General features: G+C 40.2%; 1 protein-coding gene across 7 annotated transcripts in view; it reads left to right on the top strand.

Annotated features, from left to right (window-relative positions):
* Positions 1-13,358, top strand: part of PAX2 (paired box 2) — a 798,928-nt gene that overhangs the window by 579,548 nt on the left and 206,022 nt on the right. The gene's annotated exons all lie outside the window — the stretch shown is intronic.

Here is a 13,358-nt window from a genome sequence, read left to right as displayed (position 1 = left end):
GACAGACCAAGGGCAATCCTGATTACCCCAGACTGGCCATGCCAGTACTGGTACCTACTACTGTGCAGCCCGCCACCGGTGCCACCATGGCACCTACCTCAGATCCCAACACTCCTCACTCAGCAGGAAGGACAAATCTTGCATTCACAACTGCAAACCCTGAACCTTACAGCCTGCTTATTCCTTGAATTCTCCCCCAGTGATCAGCCTAAGCAAGCAGGTACTGGACATCATTCTTGAAGCCAGAAGACCCAGGACAAGGAAATCCTATACTGATAAGTGGAAAAGCTATTGTTCCTGGATTTAGTCTAAAGGAGCAGACACAGCACTGCCCTCCTTACCTCTATTCCTGGATTACCTAGCAGATCTACTCCACAGAGGCCTTTCCTTCTCTTCCATTAAGATCCTTGCCTCTGCCATCTCGGCTCATTACAACACTGAGCCACCTCTCTTCTCTCACCCTCTCATCAAACAGTTCCTGAGAGGGGCCAACAACTTAAGGCCACCAATGGGAGCATCCACCCCTGCTTGGGACCTTAACTTTGTACTGGAAAAGCTCACGCTCTCCCCCCTTTGAGGCTGCAGCGTCAGCAGAGTTAAAATTCCTCTCTTGGAAAATGGCCTTGCTTCTGGCCATCAATTCAGCTAGAAGAGTGTCTGAGCTACAAGCACTTATGGTTGTGGAACCCTTCATTATTTTTCATGCTGACAGGGTCTCCCTCAGAACAAACCCTACTTTTATGCCTAAAGTGGTGTCCAGTGTAGCTCTCAACCAATTATCCATTTGCCAACCTTCTTTCCTAATCCTCAAAATAAAGTGACAAGGATCCTGCACTCTCTAGACATGCACAGACAGCTCAGATTCTACCTTGACAGGACTAAGCCCTTCAGGAAATCTGACCAGTTACTAGTCAGCTTTGCACCAGGGGCAGAGGGCAAGGCCATATCTAAACAAACTATTTCCAAATGGATAGCACACTGTATCCATTTCTTTACAAACATCATGGGAAACCAACCCCTCAGGGGGTAAGAACGCATTCCACTATGGCAACTTCCACCTCTACAGCATTCCTCAGGGGAGTCCCTACCAGGGACATTCTGGAGCTGCTACCTGGAGTTCTGTTCATACCTTCACCAAGCATTACCACCTGCCTATCTTTTCCAAATCCAGGGCGGGTTTTGCAACAGCAGTCCTACAGGGCATACTAGCCAGCCCCAACTCTTCTTGACTGCCTCCACCCATTCTTTAGTTTTGGGAATCAACCCAAGTGTGGTGACTGCAACAGTGAAACACGAAAAACATATTATAGTTGTGTACACTTACCATAAATGTAGATGTTCGAGTGTATTCACTGTTGCAGTCCTGGTTTCCTACCCTCCAGCACCCTTGTCTGTCTCTCTCCTTCTCTATCTCCAGTACTCACCCTTTACAGGGTTATAGGTATTTACTTTTTACTAAGTGGTGTTTTTTTTCCACCATACCATAGCTCCCTATTTGGGGGGCTCCTGACATTTGGGGCAAGAAAAACAGATGTGATGGTGTTGGCTGCCTGTTTTTATACCCCTGACGACCTGATGTCAGTCCTGGAGTGACAGCAACCTAGACAGAAGTACTAAGTCTCTGGTATTTGGGCCGACTGAGGGCTACCTGCAATAACCCAAGTATGTTGACTGCAACAGTGAATAAGTGTACACAACCACTTTCTCAATTGTGACCCTAGTGAATATAGTTTGATAAGCAACTGTTGTATAGAGGGGTGCTGGGGCTGACAGTGGCGGGTTTCCATAGGGAGTTGTTCATCTTATCATTCCATTGTTTTTGTGAGCAGGCAGGCAAGTAAGTCAGCTTAATGGAGTAGATGAAAGATATAAACATGGGGATACATTTATTTTCTACAGTCTTAATGTTCCTCATGAAGGAGGAACTAAATGTTAAAGCTTTATGATCAGTACCTTTATGTTTAGATTGCAGTATCTCTTTATGTTCACATTGCAGTATGAAGAAAATAGGATGCAATTACTAATGGCCACCTGTCATACCTTGTGACAGTGCATGGGAAGTAGGCTTGACTGGTGAACAAGGCCAAACAGTAGGGCAACCCAAAGAAAGAATTGATAAAATAAGGAAAGTAATCACTACTTGCAAGTGATCTAAAAAAGCCTACCCCCTTACACTATAGAGTCTGTGAATTCATACCTCTCAGCTGTCCAGATTTTTGCCTCATATTTTTGGTCTGTTTCTCATAAGTTTGTGTTTTTCTGGGCCTTTGCACCCCACATTATTTTAGGTTTTGTCCAGATTTCTTGTACTAAGAGGTTGAGAGGTATGGCTAGAGATGCATCTATAAAAAGCTTAGTTAAATGGGCTAGAATTAATAATGCTGATAATTTTTATTGTTCTCAAAGTAAAATGCTACCAATTCACTCCACATCTGATTGAAGAAATCTGTTCAAGGATCACTCATACATATCAAGTGTGTGAGTGTGTGGTCTGCAAAACATAGGAAGGCAAAATGCTAGGTCTCTAGCTGTTTTTATCCTGATCCTAAAAAACATGTAATGGTGTCTCTGTAGTTTTCTTACACATACACAAACAACGCCAAGCACCCATATCTACATTGTGATAACAGTTTTGCATTTTAGGGTGCTAAAGACTTTTAAAAATGTAGCTAATCTACTAATTTGTTTGACTGCTATTGTATGATTCTTTGAGTGCTACAGAATTTAGCCTAAATGCAGTAGGTCCAAGATAATCCATAGTTAAAAGATTACCATTATAACTCTGTACAGCATGCAAATATGTACACACATATCACTTTAAAGGCATGTGTGTGTGTGCATGCCCATGCAATGTCCGCGTATTCATACAGAATCTGATTGCAGCAGTGAATGACAAATGCTGGCTTATTGATTGGAATTTGAACTCAGCCCAGCTGATAGAAGGTAATTAATGACTCTATTTACCTCAGTACCAAGGAGAACAATTGAGTTTGAAACAGCTGCAACTTGCAGTGGTGTGAAAGGCCCCAAGGAGCTGTCTAGGACAGTTGCCCGATCAGGACTAATCTCACTAGGATACTACACTGTACCAGACAGGTATAAAGAAAGAGAAAATTGAGGGTTAAAATAATGGCTGTAATAGTAAGCCTGCAAAAATGATGTAGAAAAACAACTAAGATAGACTAGGTCATACATTAAAATATAGGGAGGCACGGTGCACTTTTACTTGTTAAAAATTCTAAAACCAGACTTAAAGGTTGACAGCAGAAGGTGATATGCTAATTTGAAACAATGATTAAATGCAAGTGAAAATATTTATACTGTTATGAGAAATAGTTCTGCTAATATGTTGTATCTGCTGGATATTTTTTTACAGCAGAGAATTTGCTTTCCTGACTGAGAAATAAAATAATTACTGTTTCTCAAAGAAACAATGCATTCTAGGAAAAAGACTCAAGATACTTAATCTTTGTTTCCCCTTTCTTTCATTTAGCATCTTACATATTTCCTCCAGAGGAGGCATATTTTAATGTAGCAAGCCACATGTAAGGCACTGTTGTAAATCAAAAAGATCTAGTACTAGATACAAACCAAGAGCTGCAAAGGAATCCTGTAGGTGCACAGAGTATGCAACTCAGCAAAAGGGCTCCTAAAATGTTAGATGATAGCCATGTTAAACAATAGTCATTCATTTCAGAATTGGGTGCAACTCATCCAGTATGCATGAATAGACAATATGCATTTGGAATTACATAACAACAGATATTCCATAATAAGTGCTGTGTTTCCAGATGTTTGTTGTTCATGTTTTAGAACTGCGTCTGTGATCTTTTTCCAAAATTGTTTCTGTAGAGCATAACCAGAACTGCCAGTCTCATAAATAAAAAGGTCTGGGTAGTGCTTGAGACAACTCTGTCTATATTCTTCTATATTATTGTTGCAGTATTCTTCATAGAAGCAATGTCCCGCTCAGCTTCATAAAAGCAATGTCCCTTTCAGGACAGCCCGATGATTGGTCAGTACGAAAAAGCCTAAAAAAATCTTTTATGTGCTGTATGTCACATTTATGCTCCCTGGACAGAATATAGGGCATAAAAGGGACATATGGATGCAACTACCTAGAACTTCTTTTGCTAACAGTTTGAATGCCATTTTTGGCATTTGGTCTGAATGCCTTGTTGCTGTACTGAATATTTAGCAACACCAGATAAAGTGCCCCATTGGGGTTTTTTTTTTTTTTACTTTTCTTGGTCCTGTATTTTTTTTTTGCTACCTAGAGTTCATGTCATCCAAGAAGGGAAAATGTCAGTGTGGCAAGCAAATTCCCCATAAAGGTTGTCACGACCAGTAGCTTTTTTGTTTGGGTGCTTCCCACAACCATACCACTTGTAGTATCTGTAAGACACTCAGAAGCCATTTGTCTTCTCTGGCCATTTATCTTGAAAACTGTCACAAATGGAAATCCGCTGTCACCAGATGCAAAACACTTTAATAAAATTAAAATAAGCACATTCCTCTTGGAAGCAAGACTTCATCAGATGAAATACAAAATTCATGTCATTGCTTTTATACTAAATCATTATACAATTACAATTAACTTTTAAAGTTAAAGTTTAAATGTTTACCATAGATTTGGGATTATTGATGTTGTCAAGGGTAACCCTAGGGGGGGAGATTTTAAAAACATATTACTTAACAGGGAATTGAAATGGCAATTGAGGCTGAGATCTGATGTTTTCCCTGGTTTGATTGAGTACATAACAATAAAATCGGTGCTAATAGCAAAGGCACTTGAAGCATAAATGGTAAACATTAAATATGTATTGTACTTGCTTTTTTTATATATTTTTAACATAATTCTAATGTATAGTATAAGTAATACATTCAATACTATACATAAGGATGTTATTCTTAACATTTTAGTAGCATAATTTTTATGTTTCATGAAGGAACTTTTATTTATTAAGGATTTCTGTACCTTTAAAAGTTAATTGCAATTGTATAATGATTTAGTATAAAAGCAATTACATGAATTTTGTATTTCATCTGATGAAGTCTAGCTTCCAAGACGAAAGCGCTTATTTTAATTTTATTAAAGTGTTTTGCATCTGGAGACAGTGGATTTCTGTTTGTGACAGTTTGCTGAGTGAATATAATTATCTGCAACTTTTTGCCTTTTGTGTTGTTGGTACTGTGCATTTATCTTGAAAACCCAATGGCTTAAACAGTTAGCCAAGGGTACCACAGCAGAATCCTTTGACCCTGATGTACTCCTGATAGGTAAAAAGAAAGCAAAGCTGTCTCGGCTAGATACTTTAGCTGTCCAGCCTCCACTGGATGTCCCTCTAGAAGCAGGTAATAGCTCTCTAGGCCATTTAGTGTGCATGTCAGATTCCTCTGCCATGACACTGCTGAGGCTAGAATGGATCCATCTTTTCACATGTCCTCTGAGGCTTTGTAGGCATCTACTCTGGACATTGATGGGGAACTGGTTGATTATATTGGAGGGTCCTAGAGGGATTCCACAAATATTGGTCAGAGAGGAAGCTCTGGATTATCCTGTCGGAGCTCGCCAAGAGTCAGAACCTCCAATATTTGTAAGGGCTGATGTCCCTTCTAAGAAAAGACAAAAAGTGGAGCATGTTTTGGTCCATCCTATGGATCCTAAAAGGGAATGGCAAGAGTTTACTCACTGGTTGTTTTCTGCTCTAATGGCCCTAAATCCTCCTCAAGGGGTTTCAGTACTCACTCCTCCTTGGACCTCTTCCCCTTCTATATGGCTCAGGAAACCAGACTCCTTAGATGAGGATTCAGTGTCTGGTGAGGGATCTTTGTCCTGTTCTTCAAAGATGCCTTTACATTTTGTTTATGGTTCTGATGAAGACAATTCTGTTAGCCCTGAGTCTCCTTTCGACAATTGTCCTTTGAGGATGCAATTGCTAGGATAATGGAATTCTTTAAGTGGGATTTTTCTGAAGTGTCTGATATTCAGAGAAGATATTATGAGGTGCTTTAGGTGGATACTCCTAAACCATCATCAGTTCCTCCTGTGTTGGCTGCCTTTTTAAGATAATTTCATTGCTGCTTCCAAGTTTCCTGATTCTCAGCCCCCTGCTCCTAAGAAAATTGATAGGTTCTATAAAGTTCCTAAGTATTGCCAATTTTTAAATGTCCTTCTGCTGATCCTGCTGTGGTGTCAGTCTCATCTGACAAACCTTCTATACTTTTGCCCTCTTCCAGACTTTTGCCTTCTGATAAGGATAGTTGGAAAATGGAGAGGATTGACAAGAAAGTTTACACTGCTTCAACTTTGGATTTTAGGGCTATAAATTACCAGACCCACATGACCAGGTATGTTGTGGTCTTGATTGCACAGGCTTGTCAGGTTATCTCTGTCCTCTCTGATTCTGAAGACAAATCCACTGCCTTATCTTTTTTAGGTTCTGCTTGTCAAATGGCTCCCCACTCTACTAAATGTTGCTATAATGCTGATGACACCTCTTCAAGGACTGCAACTTCTGGGTCTATCATGAGACATTATTGTTGACTTCATCTATTGTCTCTACCTGATGACATTAAGGCCAAGTTGTTGGATGCTCCTTTGGGTAATACACATCTTTTTGGGACTGCTGCTGATGACATGTTTAAGTCTCTTTAAGAGAAAGACGAAGTCTTGCAAAACCTTACTTTCCTATCTCTAAGTTCTAGAGGAATTATCCTTCCAGGTCTTATTTTGTTCACAGGCAACCCTGCCAGGCCTCTAAGGGCAGGAAGTGTGGGAGGCACGCCCCCTCTGCTAAGGCTTCTCAGAGTTTTGTGGTCCAGAAGCCTCCTTTGTCTAATAATCCTACTTTTCTTTGACAATTTGCCCCCCCCTCCTTTTAGACCAGGTTTGTTTGTCCCTTTAGCTCTCCCTTTATCATCCAAATTGCCATCTCATCACTTCAGACTGTTGAGTTATTTTTATTATCCATCATGGTTACTTCATGGGAATGGAAATCATACCCTCCTTTTTCAGGGACTCTTCGTTCTCCTCTAGAGCAGTTGCCTCATTTCACAGAGATTCTAGGATCCCTGCTGAACCAAGGAACCATTTAACCTGTCCCTGCTTCCAAAGTGGGAAGGGGTTTTTACTTGTTCCTGGCTCCTCAAATGGAGGGCACTTGGAGACCTATTTTGGATCTCTTCCAGCTCAACAACTTTCTCAAGATCTCTTCCTTTCAAATACTCAAACTCGATGTTTCCTCATTTGTTACCCAGGCTGTTTTGGTGTCCTTGGATGCTTACCTTCATATATCCATTCACCCTCTCTTCAGGAGGTTTTTACATTTCTATGTGTATTCTCCTCATTTTCAGTTCCCTGTTTTGCCCTTTGGTCTCTCTACTGCCCCAAGGGTATTCACAAAATATCTAGCTCCTGTGATTGCCTTCTGCAGGCTCCAAGGCATTCAGATTTTTCCTTATCTAGATGAGCCATTGTTTCAGGTGTCTTCTCCCAGTTGATTGTTACATGATTTAAAGTTCATCATCTCTCTTCTTCAAAGTCTGAGGTTTACTATCAACTTTCAAAAGTCTGTTCTGACTCCCCACTCAGAATCATCTGTATCTGGGGTACAGGATTCAGACAGTGCCAGTGGTGGCCTCTCTTCCGCTTACAAAGGGACAGCTTTCTTTCAGTATCTCCTTCCCCTGACTGTCATGCCAGCCAGGGAGTTTCTTTGGCCCTGGGATTCATGGTCCCTTCTTTTCCAGTGCTTCTTCTTGCCAGACTGGATATGCAGAAGCAACAATGGTACCTCAAGTCACTTCGGCTACAGCATTGTCTCCCTCTGGATTTCAGTGTACCTCTCCTTCCCTGTCTCAAGAAAGAATTTGAGTGGTGGATTCAACAGTTCGCTCTCAATCCAGGCCAGCCCTTCCAGCCTCCAGTCCCTTCTCAAGAGCTGTTAAGCAATGCCACAGACAAGGGGTGGGGGGTTCTCTTGGTCACCTGGTTTTTGGCCTCCCCATCAGAAGTCAGACCATATCAACATCAAAGAGATGAGAACTCTGATTCTGGCCCTTCAGGATTTTCACCCCATGTTCTCTCCAGGCCACTTGAAGATGTAAAAACAAAAAATAAAGCACTAATAAAATAAGTAACAAAGGGCCACAGCTCCAAAGGCAAACCAAAACTTTAATCTGGGAGTGCTTTTGTTCACTCAAATCAAATAAACTTATTCAGACAAATTCAAACAGTAAAACCCCTTCTTATATAACAAAGAAATCACATGACCAATAAAATGCATTACATCACAAGTTTAAAACTGATTGTTAAAAGGCATATACATATTTATAAAAATATTTACATATACTTTAAAAGAATTTTTAAGCACAAAGTGGAGAATTATTAATATATAAAAACAATCAAAAAGGTGCATCCATACAAACTTATAAGTACATAAAATGTTATATTATCTTATAAGAACATTCTATACTGAATTTCATAAATTTATTCAACGTAATAAACTTTTAAGCTTGAGTAAACACATAACAGAACACTGCTCATTAAGGCCTGGGTAACTATGCGCATTTAAGGTAAGTTGCCCCATAACTCTTGTCTTTCAGTAAAAGGGATGTATGCCCACCTGTAGGGCCCTCCATCACCTGGTCGATCACCTTAAATTTAAAGTGGTGTCCAGGTTTGTCCCTAATGTGGTTGGCCAAAGCATTATTTTCTCTGTGTGCAATAGGCACAAGCTTCACATTTAACCATTTCTGGGTTCCTGTTGTACAATTTATGCTCTTTCTCTAATATATATTTTAAGTTAGCTCCTTTTCTATACACAACTCTTGGTAGGGCATCCAATTTAGATCTAAGATCTGTGTCTCCCATAAGGATACACCAGTTTTTTAACAGGGTGCCCCTTATGGACTCACCATAAGGTGTATATATAGTAATTAAGCTGACAATATAGCCATTCTTATCCCTATTATTATTACTGTGCATTGGCATGTTTATGTCAGCACTATTACCCTCAGTGGTGGCAGGGCTAAGCATATGAGCTAATAAGGCTGGTGGTCCCAAAGTGGGTGAGAAATGCCCCTCCCTTCTTTTTATTTGGACTTCTTTTTTTGAGTCCCTGCAGTAACACTTCTGGGTAGCCTCTTCTTTCAAACATTTGTTTTAAATTATTGCATTCTTGCATGAATTCTTTAGCCAAGGTGATCATCCATGCTGCCCTAACCAGCTGACCTTTGACTATAGATTTTTTTCTGGTATTGTGGATGGCAGCTTGTGTAATGTAAAAATGAGTTTGAGTAGGTTTTCTTTCTATGAATTTTAGATAAGTAGAATCCCCCTAAAATGTCCTTAGTTAATTCCACATCCAAGTAAGCAATCATTACACTGTCAAAATTGGATGTGAATTCCAAAAAGGATGTGCTGGCATTCATCTCATCCACTATTTCCTTAGCCGTAGTTTCATCTCCATTTATGATCATAAATAAATCATCCAAAAATCGCATATAATACATGATTTTATCCAGAAGGCCATAACTAAGGTGGCAAAACTACCGCCACATGGGGACCCCATAGCTACTCCCCTTTTCTGTAGGTAGTATGCACCATTAAACATGAAACAATTGTTCTGCAAAATGATATATAGTAGTTCTTCAACTAGTCTAGTTTCATTTGCTGGGCCACCTCTTTCTACTGACACATCTACCACCCATTCATTTCCTAAATTGTGGGGGATGACTGTGTAAAGGTCTTTTACATCCACAGTTAAACAGTTGAGCTCTTCACTACATTCCTGATTATTCATGTCCCTTAAAAATGATCACTTAAAAATGAAAACTTCCCTCCAACCACCTTTAGTTTGTTCTGCTTTTGTCCTTCTGGATGTGCATAGACTCCTTTGTCCTATGATGACTGTTGTCTTCAGGGGCAATTCAATTCTAGGTAGTTGCATCTGTGTGAATCTTCTATGCCTTGCATTCTGTGTGAGAAGCATAAATTTGATGTACAGCACATACAAGATCTTTTTTAGGCTTTTTCGTACTTGCTAAGTGTCAGGCTGCCCTGGGCATGAAATCCCATCTATGAAGAATGCTGCAACAGTGAAGAGAAGGACATCTACTGTTATGGCAAGATTTTACACAACTGTACTATCTGCAGCTGTCTAGTTGTCTACATCTATGTGTGTTTTATGTATAGTAAATGTAAAATTTGTGTGTGTGTGTCTCACTCATACCTCTCAAGTGTACCTCATTTCGAGGAACGTTCCTCATTTGAAGTCTTAAAAAGTTCATGTTCCTCGGAAGTTCCACATTGAAAGTCTGTCACACATTCAGTGTTAACAATATTTTAGCTGATATCAATGGTAAATAGAACTGAATCATATTATTTCATTAAAAGACCTGTTCTATAAGTAAAAATATCACATTTTAGCCATCCTATGAGCTTCCTAGTTGAAGTTGTTAGTAAGTCATTAGTAAGTGTTCCACATTTTGCCCATTTATTCCACATTATGAGAGAAAGTGTTCCTCATTTTGGAGATTGAATGTTGAGAGCTATGCTCTCACTTTCTCTATGTATGTATATCTATATGAGTATATATTAAAATACTGACATGCAGAACCAGACAATTATTAAATTAGCACTGACAGCCTAATTATTCCAACAAATGCTCAGCACTACATACTTTGTGATTTTCCAGCTAAGAAAACACTGACAGTAACACTAGCTCAACTTTGGCTAAATATTGATACTGTTAGGGACGGGTTTTTTAAGGTAATGCTTAAGCCTTATTTATATAAAGGAGTGGGCTAGCCACCACATCTTTTCTTTCTCTAGACTAGTTAGCCTATCCTTTGTCTCTCTGTGCGTTGCCTGACATACCTTGACTACTTATTCTACTGGTCTTCCTAACTACCTCTTTGTCCTGACATGTTTTTCTTTCTTTTTTTCATCTGGCTAAGATGCCCCATTTCCCTGTCTGACTGCTTTCTCCCTGTTCTCTTCATGGTGCTACCCCCTATCTGGCTACCTCTTATCATACCATCCCTCTTTTTCTCAACAGTACTTCATGCCTATGCTCTGACACTAGGATTACCTACTTCTTCACAATTCTCTCCTGTGTCTTCTCAATGACTTCTGTCTCTTCCGTCCCAACTACTATCTATTTTTTGCCTGTTTTTCATTTTGTTTTTCCTCTTTTCCTTATTTCTTTGATAACTTCTGTCTGTGTCCTGTTTTTTACCTAGTTATATGTCTACCCTTTGCCACACAGTGATTTCTCTTGCCCTTATTCTGTTCCTCCGATTAACCTCCCACAATATATGTTCTTGTCAGACTGACCAACTCACTAGACTGTCTAACACAAATTCTTCCACATATCTCTGCTATACTCCTGCAAACCATAAATCCCCTTCCAGTCTTGTCCTACACATTCATCACCTTGCTTACCTCCCTTTCTCAGGCTGTACAATTCTTTTAATCCTTTTCCTTTCTTGGAACATTTCATATAGAACTGGGAGAAACTACAGGTTGTCATACACTCAAGCAATGCTGAGGACTTTTTTTTCAGTTTATTAACAAAATCAAGACACGCTGTTACACATTTGATTATAGTGTTTTGTGTTACAATATTTCATTGAAAATTAAATTTCTTTTCTGCAGTGTGTAGAAGACAGTTTAATGTTAATCTTTCACTGAAGTGTCAGGACATTTTCCAACACTGATGCTATTTTTATATAACATATCTCTCCAAATCAAAATTGTTGTGAGGAAACAGGAACAGATGGTAACCTTAGATTCCAGAAGTTCCCTTTTTCTTATTTTGCAGACCAAATAAGTTCTTTTTCCTCATCACGAGACAGCAAGTGTTAAATAACTTTGTTTAAAAAAAAAGCTGTGCTGAGCATAACAGAATGATGTACTAATGTTAATGCATGGCTGACAGTAGCTGGGTCTTAGTTGTATAGATAAGACTGGGTGCCATTGCCAGTTGAAGTTTTAAGGACTGTCATTTTTATGAACCTCAGAAGAAAGGGACTGAAAATGTGACTGCAGGGATTATATACCAGATGTCCTTCTACTCCTATGTTGCAGTATTGTTGGTCTGGGATTTTCCACCCCAGGCGATCTGTAAGTCGGCTCCTATACAAAAGCTTCAGCTTGGCTGTTGTAGTTGTGTGGGATGTCACACATAGGGCCATAAACCAGGGACCCTAAATGTGATGCCTGCATGCACAGACGCCAGAACTTTTCAACTGCAGATGACACATCTTGTGCTTCGCTCCTTCACGGCAAGACGTCTTAAAGCTAAGTAGTACCCTGTTGGGGTTTTCTTCTTTAACCTCTAGCTAAAACTTGGTTTGTTGTAGTAATCTTTAACAGATGTCAGCAAAAAAGTGCAAATACCAATGCGGGAGCCAGATACCCCATAAAGACACGCACAACCACTGCGTTTTTTGCTTAGGCCGGGAGCACAATCACGACTCTTTTCCTAAGACACTATGCAGCTGTCTGGCTGCACATAATCTCTACCTAAAAAAACAATGACTTAAAAAATGAGTACTCAGGATGGATCCCATCTCAGAAGCCCCGAATGAACCTCCACGAAAGAAGGCCAAGATTCCTAGGCCTCTTCCACTGCCACTCTGCTTTCGGACGCCCCACCAGCTACCGATTTAGGAGTTGAGGGACATCCGACATATCCTTCGACTTCTACAGCGACCTTTGAGGAAGCTGTTTCGCAGTTTATGACAAGTATGTCCCCGGAGCTAACCCAGACATCAGCTACCGCCGTGGTCGAGGGGGAACTAGACACAGCCGGGCCTCTGACTGGGATTCCTCCTCTTAACACAGCTACCCTTAGCCAGGCATCCAATTCCAGGTCTATGCCTAAGTCTACCCCACTCAAAAAGAAACAAAAAAACAAGCATCTGGCTACACCCGCTGAAGGCCTACCTGACTGGCAGTCCTTCACTTCATCTTTGATGCAGGCCTTTATGGCCCTTAGGCTATCAGCCTCGTCTCCAACTACTCTTCCTGTCCTCAGCCCTAGGTCTTTCTCTGTCTCCTGTCTTCCACCACTTACCTCACAAGTCAGAGAAGAAGAGCAAAAGACCTATTATTCATCTTCAGATGAATCTATATCTTAAACTTCCCAAATAGCTTCTCCTGAAGAGTATTATTCCCCAGATGAAGAATCCATTGAAGGGGACTCCCCTCCAGAGGATATCACCTTTGGTGAAACCATAACCAAAATGAAGAAATACTTCAAAAGGGACACCTCACAAATGTCTGATACTCAAAAAAGGTATTTTGAACTATTACAAGTAGAATCTCCGTGCCCTTCTGCTATTCCACC

Source organism: Protopterus annectens, chromosome 14.part0 (genome assembly GCF_019279795.1).
Source record: "Protopterus annectens isolate FY-2018-M chromosome 14.part0, PAN1.0, whole genome shotgun sequence".
NCBI lineage: Eukaryota > Metazoa > Chordata > Ceratodontiformes > Protopteridae > Protopterus > Protopterus annectens.
The sequence above is the reverse complement of the archived record's forward strand: the minus strand, read 5'-3'. Positions and strand labels throughout refer to the sequence as shown.